This window comes from Crinia signifera, chromosome 3, assembly GCF_055691185.1.
Source record: "Crinia signifera chromosome 3, ASM5569118v1, whole genome shotgun sequence".
Lineage (NCBI taxonomy): Eukaryota > Metazoa > Chordata > Amphibia > Anura > Myobatrachidae > Crinia > Crinia signifera.
The window spans coordinates 99601059-99611294 of NC_139219.1; positions in this window are offsets into that span (position 1 = coordinate 99601059).

The following is a 10236-nucleotide window of genomic DNA, read 5'->3' on the forward strand; positions in this document are numbered from 1 at the left end:
TGGAGCCTGCACAAAAATAGCCCTGCATGTACCACATAATACATATTGTTACACTTCTACACATATATAGTGAGTGTGCCTCACTCCTACCTCTAACAGTAACAGGCCTGGCTGGGCTGCTGTGTGGTTACTGGGTGTGTACATTCAGCAGCTCCTCTTCTCACACGCCATGCTGCAGCACAATAGAGCACAGTGCCATGTAGCTCCGCCCCCGGCTTGGACTCCGCCCCCTCCCTTCCCCGTTGTAAATTAGTAGTTTCCGTTTTTGCAGATGCCACTGCCAAGCCAGTATGACATGCAGTGCGCTCTAGTCTGCACAGCAGCGGTAATGAAAGCTACTGGGTCCCCCTGGGAGCGCTGGAGCGAAATAGCAATAGACTGTAACAAACTGACACTGGCTACTCACCAGCCATTCATGTGGGCAGCTCAGCCTCCGCCGGGCAGAGCAGGGAGCGGGCGGGCGGGGGAGCGAGTGGGCGAGCCGGCAACACAGCTACCAGTGCACGCCTCCGGCGCCACAGCTACCAGTGCACGCCTCCGGCACCATTTATCTCTCTGCGCCCGGAGCGCGTGCTCCGGTGGCTCTGCCCTCCCTATGCCCCTGACTGGAATCTATCTCTACTGTACCTACATGTGGCCTATAGTAACTCAGAGACATGTTCATTCTGCTCAGGGCATGTGGTACTCTTTACCTAGAACGGCGCCCATCGCGACCATCGAATGCACTAAAAATCGGGTGCGATGCGATGGCCGCGATGGCCGCGATTTCCCATAGGGACCAATGTTAAAAATGAGATTGGACGCGATTTTAGTGTTCAATGCCTCAATGCCCGCGATTTTTACATAGGAAACAATGTTAAATGGGCCACAGAGCCCAAATAGTCACCGTGAAGTCTGAAATGGGCCCCACAATTGTTAACGCCAACCCACGATCAACGTCAACCTGAAGCGTGGCGAGCAGCGGCGGTACGCGTCCTCCGACCTTTTCATACCCTACTATCCACGTCGGCGTGGAGTTGAGAATAGAATAGTGTGGCGAGCGCAGTGAGCCACCGAGCCCGAAGCGTGGCGAGCGCAGCGAGCCCCGCGAGGGGACGCGGATACCTTCACAGTTATACGCGTCCCCTCGCGGGCTTCACAGGTGTCCGTGGCGACGCGGACACCTGTGAAGCCCGCGAAGGGACGCGTTTACCTGTGAAGGTATCCGCGTCCCCTCGCGGGGCTCGCTGCGCTCGCCACGCTTCGGGCTCGGTGGCTCGCTGCGCTCGCCACACTATTCTATTCTCAACTCCACGCCAACGTGGATAGTAGGGTATGAAAAGGTCGGAGGACGAGTACCGCCGCCCCTCGCGGGCTCGCTGCGCTCGCCACGCTTCGGGTTGACGTTAATCGTGGGGTGGCGTTAACAATTGTGGGGGCCATTTCAGAGTTCAAGGGCACTATTAGGGCTCTGTGGCCCATTTAACATTGTTTCCAATGGCCAAATCGCGGGCATTGAGGCATTTAACAGTCAAATCGCGTCCAATCACCGTTTTAACATTGATCCCTATGGGAAAATCGCGGGCATCGCGGGCATCGCGTCGCACCCGTTTTTTATGGACCCGCGATGCCCGCGATTTTTTACCCCTGATGCCCTTGATTACAATCGCGGGCGCCGTTCTAGGTAAAGAGTACCGGGGATGTTTATAAAGAAAAACGTGAGAACATTGTCAAAAGAATTAACTTCCACCTTACAGTTTGTCTCTATTACTGTCTGAATTGAACAGGTGGGAGCCATTTTTCGGTAGACCAAAAATGTCCTGAGGCTTCCACAGATAACTCAGGTCAGGGCCGTCTTAACAACAGTGTGGGCCCCTGGGCAAAGCAATGTACTGGGGCCCTTACCCATTCTCCCCTCCTAGGGGTGGGGGGTGCTATCAGCAGCAGCTTTGATGTCCCACAGGTGGCAGGGGGTGCTCTATCTTCCACTCAACATGTAGGACCTGGAGCAGTAACTTCTGCTAATTACTCCTTTACTGCACAGGTGTTGGGAGGGAGAACACTAATGGAAGGGGGCACTGAGCTGAATGAAGGGTCCCTTGTAAATGACTTCCAGGGAGGTATGGGGTGTTTTATACGCAGGGGGAGGGTTGGATAATGGAGTGGGCTTAAAATTTATCATTTTCCGGTGGAAGGGCAGCTTGTTTGACTGCAGATATCGCCATTATCTGGAAATAGATTTCTTAGCCTTCAATAGTATAAAAACCTAGGGTGACATTCTATGGAATGCGATTTGCGGTTTTTGGCGTTAATTAGTCCAAAAAATGGCGATATCGCATTTGTCCTTCAAAACGCATATTTAATAGGATGCGCTAAGGGACAGTAAGGCGCCTATTGGATTATTGAGATTGACCTTTGCTTAAACATAATTCTGATTACCCCTAGAAATAACTCACACTGACACCTTATGCTAAAATAACCACGCGGACATCAACTGCATAAGTTTAAAGGTCAACAGTATTTATTATTGGATGACCCTATTGAAAGGGATGGCCAGGAGAGCGCTTGGAGACCAGCTAAGTCACAAACGTTAACAATGGCGGCGACTGCAACGCCCCAACTTGTAAAACCAGGGCGATGAGCCGCCCCCATTGCGTTCAAAGCACAGCCCACACTGTGACGGTCTTACCCCACCTCCTATTGCATGGTGAGGACAGTTCTAGCAAGTGGCCAACGTCCCCCCTCGGGGGCAGGACTCACCAGCCTTCCTGGCAGAGGGTGGCAATACCACACAGTGACCCCCTGTACCTCAAACTTGACCGCTGGTCGAGAGCGCCCTCCCGCCACAGCTAGGTTCAAAATTGCCACTGAAGACAATTACTTAAAGAACCGCCGCCCGCCAACCCTAACAATAGCTTATGCCCTGAACTAACTGGAAAAACTCCCTTTTACCTAAAAACCTTAAAAAGGTCCTGAAGAAGGATCACCATGCCTGAGTCCGTTAAATGGACCCCGTCGCTCCTGTATAGCGACGGGCACTCACGCACCAACTCAGGATGCCTGATAGCAATGCCGCCCAAGAACGTAACTACTTTGGAAACTGCATAATTTACCTTACGCCTGATTTTTTCCAAAGCCCTGGGGTCCCAGCAACCTCTCCACTTAAATCGGGGAATGATGTCTGACCAGATAATCCTTATCCCAGGCCAACGATTGCCCAAGGACCGGAGATCCGCCTCAATCCTCAAGATCTGGCCAATGCTTGTACCTTGGCCTAGGTCATTACCTCTCAAGTGAATAACTAAGACCTCGGGGCGGCCCCACCTGCGCTCCTTCTGTTTAAGTAGTGACAACAAACCATCCCACTTAAGTCCCCTGACCCCAAACCAGTGTACGGCCTTAGCCCTCAACTCCGCTTGAGCCCTAGCCGCTAACTGATGTTTGGATGCCCAAAAGATGTATGAATGCCCGACGAACCAGACAGTGGCATGAGTCATTGAGGGATGGGAGGGGGATGAAAGAGAAAACCTGACCAGCTAGCATGGAATTCACTGTACTGTAACACAACTCAAGGTTAATACATGTAATACACAATTTAAATTAGTACACTAGGACCCAAGTGAAGGTGAAAACCTTAAAAAACCTCCGGTGGACTTGTGGGGGGGGAGCCAATTGAAATTAGACCACTATCGGAGGAAAAAGTACAAAATTCCCTTCACCCCCTCGATTCCAGAACGCTGCCGTTCCAGAACCGAGTGTAAACTGCGTTTTTGGATCCTGCGCAACAGGCGCATACTATTTTCTACTTAAACGAATGTAAGACTTATAGGCGGAGGACTTCCAGCGGCCGAGTTCTTGAATGGCATTCACTGGAAGTCCAGCCGCTGCTGCGCTGGTGGCCGCACCAATACAAAACGAATGCGTCCCGTAGTCGGCGACCTCCAAACCCAGCGCAGCCACACAACGCTTAAACACAGCAGTAAACTGTAAACGCGTTAACGGTGACCCATCCGCATGCGCGAGGAATTGGGCCGGCCCTGTGGGCCTCTGCAGTAGGAAAGCCTTGGCTAGCCGGATGGGACATATATCGCCCTCCGTCTGAGCATTTAGGGTCACCCAGCGGCCCTTGCCCAACTGATCTGTCTTAGAGCGGCGAAGCTTACACAGGACCAGTTCGTCCCTGAAGACCATGTCTTCAAATCGCAACCCAGAATCAGGGGAGTTCTTGTTGGCCGCTACTAGTTCGCTGACCCTAAAAGCCCCAAAAAACGCGAAAGAGAACGCCACTCGGAAGAAAGACGCCTCCTCCACGTTTTCCGCTATTTCCTGCACACAGCTAATCAATCTGTGCAGCATTTGTCGGTCTATCGGTCTGCGCGCATCGGCCGCAGTTGGCTGTTCCTTAGCCCATCCCCTCAAAGCCTTCGCCAACACAAAGGATTTGGTGGGATCTTGCTCGCCTTTGAGCTTAGCATGGAATGCTATCCCTGCTAATGCTGCTGCCATTGCGGATTTGGACCGACCCGAGCTGTAATGTCCCCACACGAACGCCAGCAAACGGTCTTCGACCAACTTACCGCCATTCCCGGGGGACTCCTGGAATGCCACCCAGTCCTGCTGCGCTGCTGCGTAAGCCCTACGGGTGGAAGGCGCCAGGGACCGCAAGGCTAGGCCCATCATGTCGGCTCTACGATCTGCCATACAGAACATGGACAAGTGAGCCCCAGGGGTGATGCGTCTGGTACCAATTCACGAAACCTCGTGAAGTTGAAACGCGATAGCGCGTCAGCTATGCCATGAAATGTATGTTGTGCTGCAGGCAATGGAGTACCAAGTGCCTGAGCAACCGCAGAGCGTGAGGAGAGGAGGTTCGCTGATTGTTAATAGCATGAACTACCCCTAAATTGTCACACCAGAACACTATGGTCTGGTCCGCCAACCTGTGAGTCCACAACTCTACCGCTACAATGATGGGGAACAATTCTAGGAGCAGTAGATTGGCCGTGAAGCCCCTATCGACCCAAGATTGTGGCCACAGTCACCCTGGAGAAATTCCCCGAAACCCGAGGACCCTGCTGCGTCTGTGAACAGCTGGAGAGTGGCGTTGGGAGAGGGGTCGGAGGGCCAGATGAGCTCTCTGTTAAAATTCCCTAAAGACTCGACCCAGACCCCAAGGTCATCCCTAATTTCTCGGGACAATCTGACCATGTGGTTAGGATCCCGCACCCCCGCGGTAGCTCGCTCCAATTTGCGGCAAAATACCCTGCCCATGGGGATGACACGGCAAGCGAAGTTCAGGGACCCCAGTAGGGATTGAACTTGCCGTAACCTGACCTTCTTCCTATGAACGCATTCCTGAATGATGTTCAGCAATTTGCTAACTTTGTCGGCTGGAAGGCGACAGCATCCAGCCGCTGTGTCTATCTCTATACCCAAGTAGGATATGACACACGTGGGGCCTTCAGTCTTGTCCTCGGCAATGGGAACACCCAGGCCCTGAAAAATGGCCACCGCCAAGGACAATACGAAGGAGCAGGTGCTACTGTCTCTTGGTCCCACAAAAAGAAAATCATCCAGGTAGTGGGCTATGCCCTCGCAACCTGTGGCGTCCTGGATGCACCAGTGGAGGAACGTGCTAAACCTCTCAAAGTAGGCACAAGAGAGAGAGCAACCCATGGGTAAGCACCTGTCGAAGTATATTCCCCCATCTAAACGGAAACCCATGAAACAAAAGGAGTCGGGGTGTAGAGGGAGCAGGCGAAAAGCGGACTCAATGTCCAGCTTCAGAAGTAGAAAAATGGGGTCTACACTAATCCGCGCAATGGAAGCTGCCTATATTTCAGGTTCAAGTGAAAAAAGGACCCACCCAGACCTTTTGTGAAAATTAAGAAGAAGTTGAGAAATACTTGAACCAGTGAAATGGGGGCGCTACACCAGGTGATATGAGGGAAGAATATTCTTAAAGAAAAGAGACTAATACTCCCCTGTTTTAGACTTCCTTTTGTCCTCCTTTTCAAAATCTCCTAGGTCATGTAAACAATATGCAGCTGGTGGAGCGGTGACTGCTACTCCTATTTAGTAAAACACTCCCCAGCAGTAAATTCCAATCCAGCTCCTTGCTTAATTCATGAAGTGGATCCATAGTCCTCGACCAGCATCATCTTCCCAGTGATATTTGAGAAGATGGCAAATGTGTACTTAAGAGCAGTCTATGGTGCAGTGCAGAGACTGCACTGCACCATAGACTGCTCTTAAGTACACATCGACTGCTCTTAAGTACACATCGAATAGCTGATAATGTACGCTGCAAACCTCATCAGGAATGGCATCGTTGACGGACGACCCGTGGGGTAAGACAGGTGCTGGATAAGCCGATATTTACCTGGCGCCTTCTTGGGTACTACCCCCAATGGCGAGAAACACATGTTAGCTAAAGGCTCAGCAGCAAAGGGGCCTGCCATCCTGCCGAGGCTGATCTCGGCTTGCACTTTCTGTCTAACTACCTTTGGGAAGTCCGCCGCCGATTTCAAATTCCTGTGTGAGACCACCCTGACCGACTCTGGGATGGGCAAACTGAAACCATAACTGAACCCATTAAACAAAAACAGGGCCCCGTCCCTATCGGGGTAAGAACGCAACAGGCGTTCCAGTTGAGGGAGAGAAATGGGGGAGGGGGCCTTACTTAGTGCCGGAGCTACCCTCTCCGGGGGCGTTGGCCTTACAGGTTTTGGCTGGGTGATTTGCCCCACAATTCCGACACTCGTGGCGAAACCGACATTTGGCCCCCCTGTCACATTTTGAGTCATTGAAAGCAAAGCATTTGCCCTTGGCGGGGGGTTTACCACCTTTCTTTGCAGCAAGAAATGGCTTCTTGGACTGGCTCTCCGTAGGAGCCTGTCCCTTGCCAATGACTTCAAGCCATATCTCCACATGCTTCAGCCCCATGGGCATGATGCAGACGCCGTCGTGGGTACGACGAAATTTATCGTCGTAGTCCCGCCACGCCGTGCCCTTGTAGGCGAGAAATGTCTCGTTCACAAGGTAGATATAACGGAGAATGTTATGCTGTTCCCCGGGCCTGGTGTCTAAGTATCAGGAAGCGAAAGTGATGAACCCCTTGAGCCAATGGTGGAAACTCCTGTATGAGTTTTCACCAGCGCCAGATGCCTTCTTAGCATTGTCAAACTCGGTTTTGGTATCGCTGGTAAGTGTGAACACGTCCACAAATTTCCCCTTTGCTATCTTACTCTTGATACCCTTGCGCAGCCCCCTTGACATTGCCGTGTTACTGCAATGCACCATATCGGAGGAGGGTTGTGCTTCTGCAGCCGGTTTGGCCTTGCTAGCACGCTTGCCACCCCCCACCTGTTTTGCTACAGCGTGCGCCACTAGCTTGGCGAACTTGCGGGGGCGCTTCCTGGCTCCTGACTCAGTGCTGTCAGCTGAGGAATGGCCTGAGGAGGACTCAGAGGTGTTACCCTCGTCATCATCATCTTGCTCACCGCCATCCTGAACGTGGACTTCCTCCACCGAGCCGACAACTTGTGACGTCCCTGCCGCTGCTGCCGTGTCCTCTGTGCTTGCGATGCCTGAAGCCGATGCTGTAGAACCTTGTGCAGCCCCTCCGATCTCGGCCCTTTCTCTGGCCCCGGAACTGTTCGTTCCCGATGAGTGCTGGGCCCCTGAGGCTACCCGCCTGGTGGCCACGGATACCTCGGGAGAAAAAGGCACAGATGTTAGTGTGGCACCCTGGGAACGCTGTAACCCAACCCCGCCTTGGGCAACGGCCTGGGAGGGAGTGCTGGGCCTGTCAAGGTGAGGCGACCCCTGAGTGGGGGGGTGACCGGACTGGGCGGAGAAGTAAGGGAACCCACCCGTGGCTTCAGGTTGCCAGGTGGGAGGTGCCTGCTGCGGAGGGGCGGCCCAGCCACGGCCGTAAGGGCCACTGGGTTGACCCCCAGGACCCCAACCCTGTAAAACCGGGTATGAGTGGCCGGTGGGGTGGAAATACCTACCCTGCTGTTGAGGAGGGTATGGCTCTGCTTGGTTATGACCAGCATAGGGCCACGGGAGTGGGGCCTGAAAACCCCCGCTGGGTGGAAATACCTGTGGGAAACCTTGGCCCGCCCCCGGGTAGAAACCCACGTTGTGTTCCTGAGGTGGGGTGTACAACCGCGGGGGGCCCATGGGGAACCGTGCCCTGCTGGGGGCCACTGCGCTGTACCCTGTGGCCGCCCAGACATGGGGGTGTAGTGCCCCTGGTGTGCCTGCCCTGGAAACATTCCCCCCACGGGAATGCTGAATGACCCCTGTTGGAGGGTGCTTGGGTGCACTGGACCACCAGAGGGCAGCAGCGCTCCCCTGCTGGTGTTGAAGGGGCCTTGCAGGGGGTCCAGGAAACCCTGATACCGGGGCGTCCTGGATCCGCCCTGAATCACTATAATGTCCGCATCCCCAGGCGTGGACGCCCTGGGGAGCGGTATTGGAGTCTGGCTGTTGGAGCCAGTGACCTCCGGTGCCCGCCCCGCGGCCCTGTCCGCCGCAGCTTGGCTAATACTGCTGCCGGCTGCGGAGGTATTAAGGGGGGCGGGGGAACCGGGGAGTGATACGCCGGGAGTGACACCGGGTGTGCTGTGGAGCGGGGATGGCGTGTGTGCCCAGCCAGCCATTCCCTGAGCCGCCGCAGCGCTGACGCTGCGGGCGGAGAGATCAAGCGGGGAGGGAGAGGGCGCCGCGCCTGATATAGCAGACGCCGTGGACGGTGAGACGTCCACAGCGGTGGGGCTCCTGGCGGGTGACGTCACCAGCAGGGGTGAGCTGACCGCGCGGCTCTCCCGTCTGCCGCCACCGCGTGCTGCAGCCGCAGACAGGGGGCGAGCAGACTCAGCGAGCCACCTGGGAGGGGGGGCTGAACGGACGTGTCTCATGATGCTATTAATAATGGAAAGGAACTTAGCTGCGGTTTCAGTAGAATGATCCACAAGTTCCCCAGCACTTCGACCCGGCGAAAATCCAGACTCAAAGAGGAAGTGGAAGACCCTGACTACCCCTTATATCACCTGCCTAAGCTACCACCCATTCTGCCCCTGATTGGCTACACCTGACCACAGTGCATTCTGGGGTAAGAGACCTTGTCAACTAACTTTATCAAACAATCCCAAAATCCTCAGGCTCTTAAATGCCCTCATGCCTAAGCAGCCCTCGCTTAATCAAATCGCATATTATGTGCGTTAAGGCATGCTGACCAAAAGTGCGAGATTAATTCGCATTTTTATCGCATCCAGATGTTTTCATACAGAACAGTATACAACTCGCTTATTTAATGCTATGCGCATTTGCAAATCGCAATTTTTAGGTGTCTAATTATCGCACTTATTTCAGACCAGGGTCTGTTTGGCGAATTAGCCAGAACCCTGCACATATCGCAATGTTCTGTGCAGGGTTCTGGTGTTAAAAAAAAAAAAACGGTTAAAATAAAAAAAAAACGAGCGCGGGGTCCCCCACCAGAGCATAACCAGCCCCAGACTCATTGAGCCGGTGCTGGTGACATAAAATCAGGGTCCCCGACAAATCGGGGTCCCCTTGATTTCATGAAACCAGCACCAGGCTCAAGGTCCGGCGCTGGTTCCCAAAATACGGGGGAAAAATGACTAGGGGTCCCCCGTATTTTAAGAACCAGCACCGGACCCAACCAGCCAGCAGGGTAATGCCACAGCCGGGGGACACTTATTATATAAGGTCCCGCGGCCAAAGCATTAACCCCCTGGCTGGTCAGCATGGGCAGGGGTCCTGGGGAAGTGGGGACCCACCCAATGAAGGGGTCCCCCCCCTCCAGGACTTACCAGCCTATGCTGATAGTCCGGGGCTGTTCCCGATGCCCCTGGGCGGTGGGCATCGGGCTGATGAATTGTGTAAAAAAAAAAAGTAAAACTATTGTTTTCTACTGGCGAACTATGAGTCCCAGCAAGCCTACCCCGCATGCTGGGACTTGGAGAACCACAAGTCCCAGCATGCGGGGCATTAAAGGGCCCGCTGGCACTTGTAGTTCTACAGTACAAAAAATAGTTAAAGAAAACACACTGACACCCTGAAAAATAAAAGTTTAATACACACAGAACACACACACACTGATACTTACCTACCTTGAGCCCGTAGGTCGGTCCCTGGATCCTGGGTCCGGGCTCCGGGGCTCCAGGGCAGAAGAGTCCAGTTCCGGGGCCTTGGTCCTGGTTTCGGGGCTGGTCCGGGGTTCCGGGG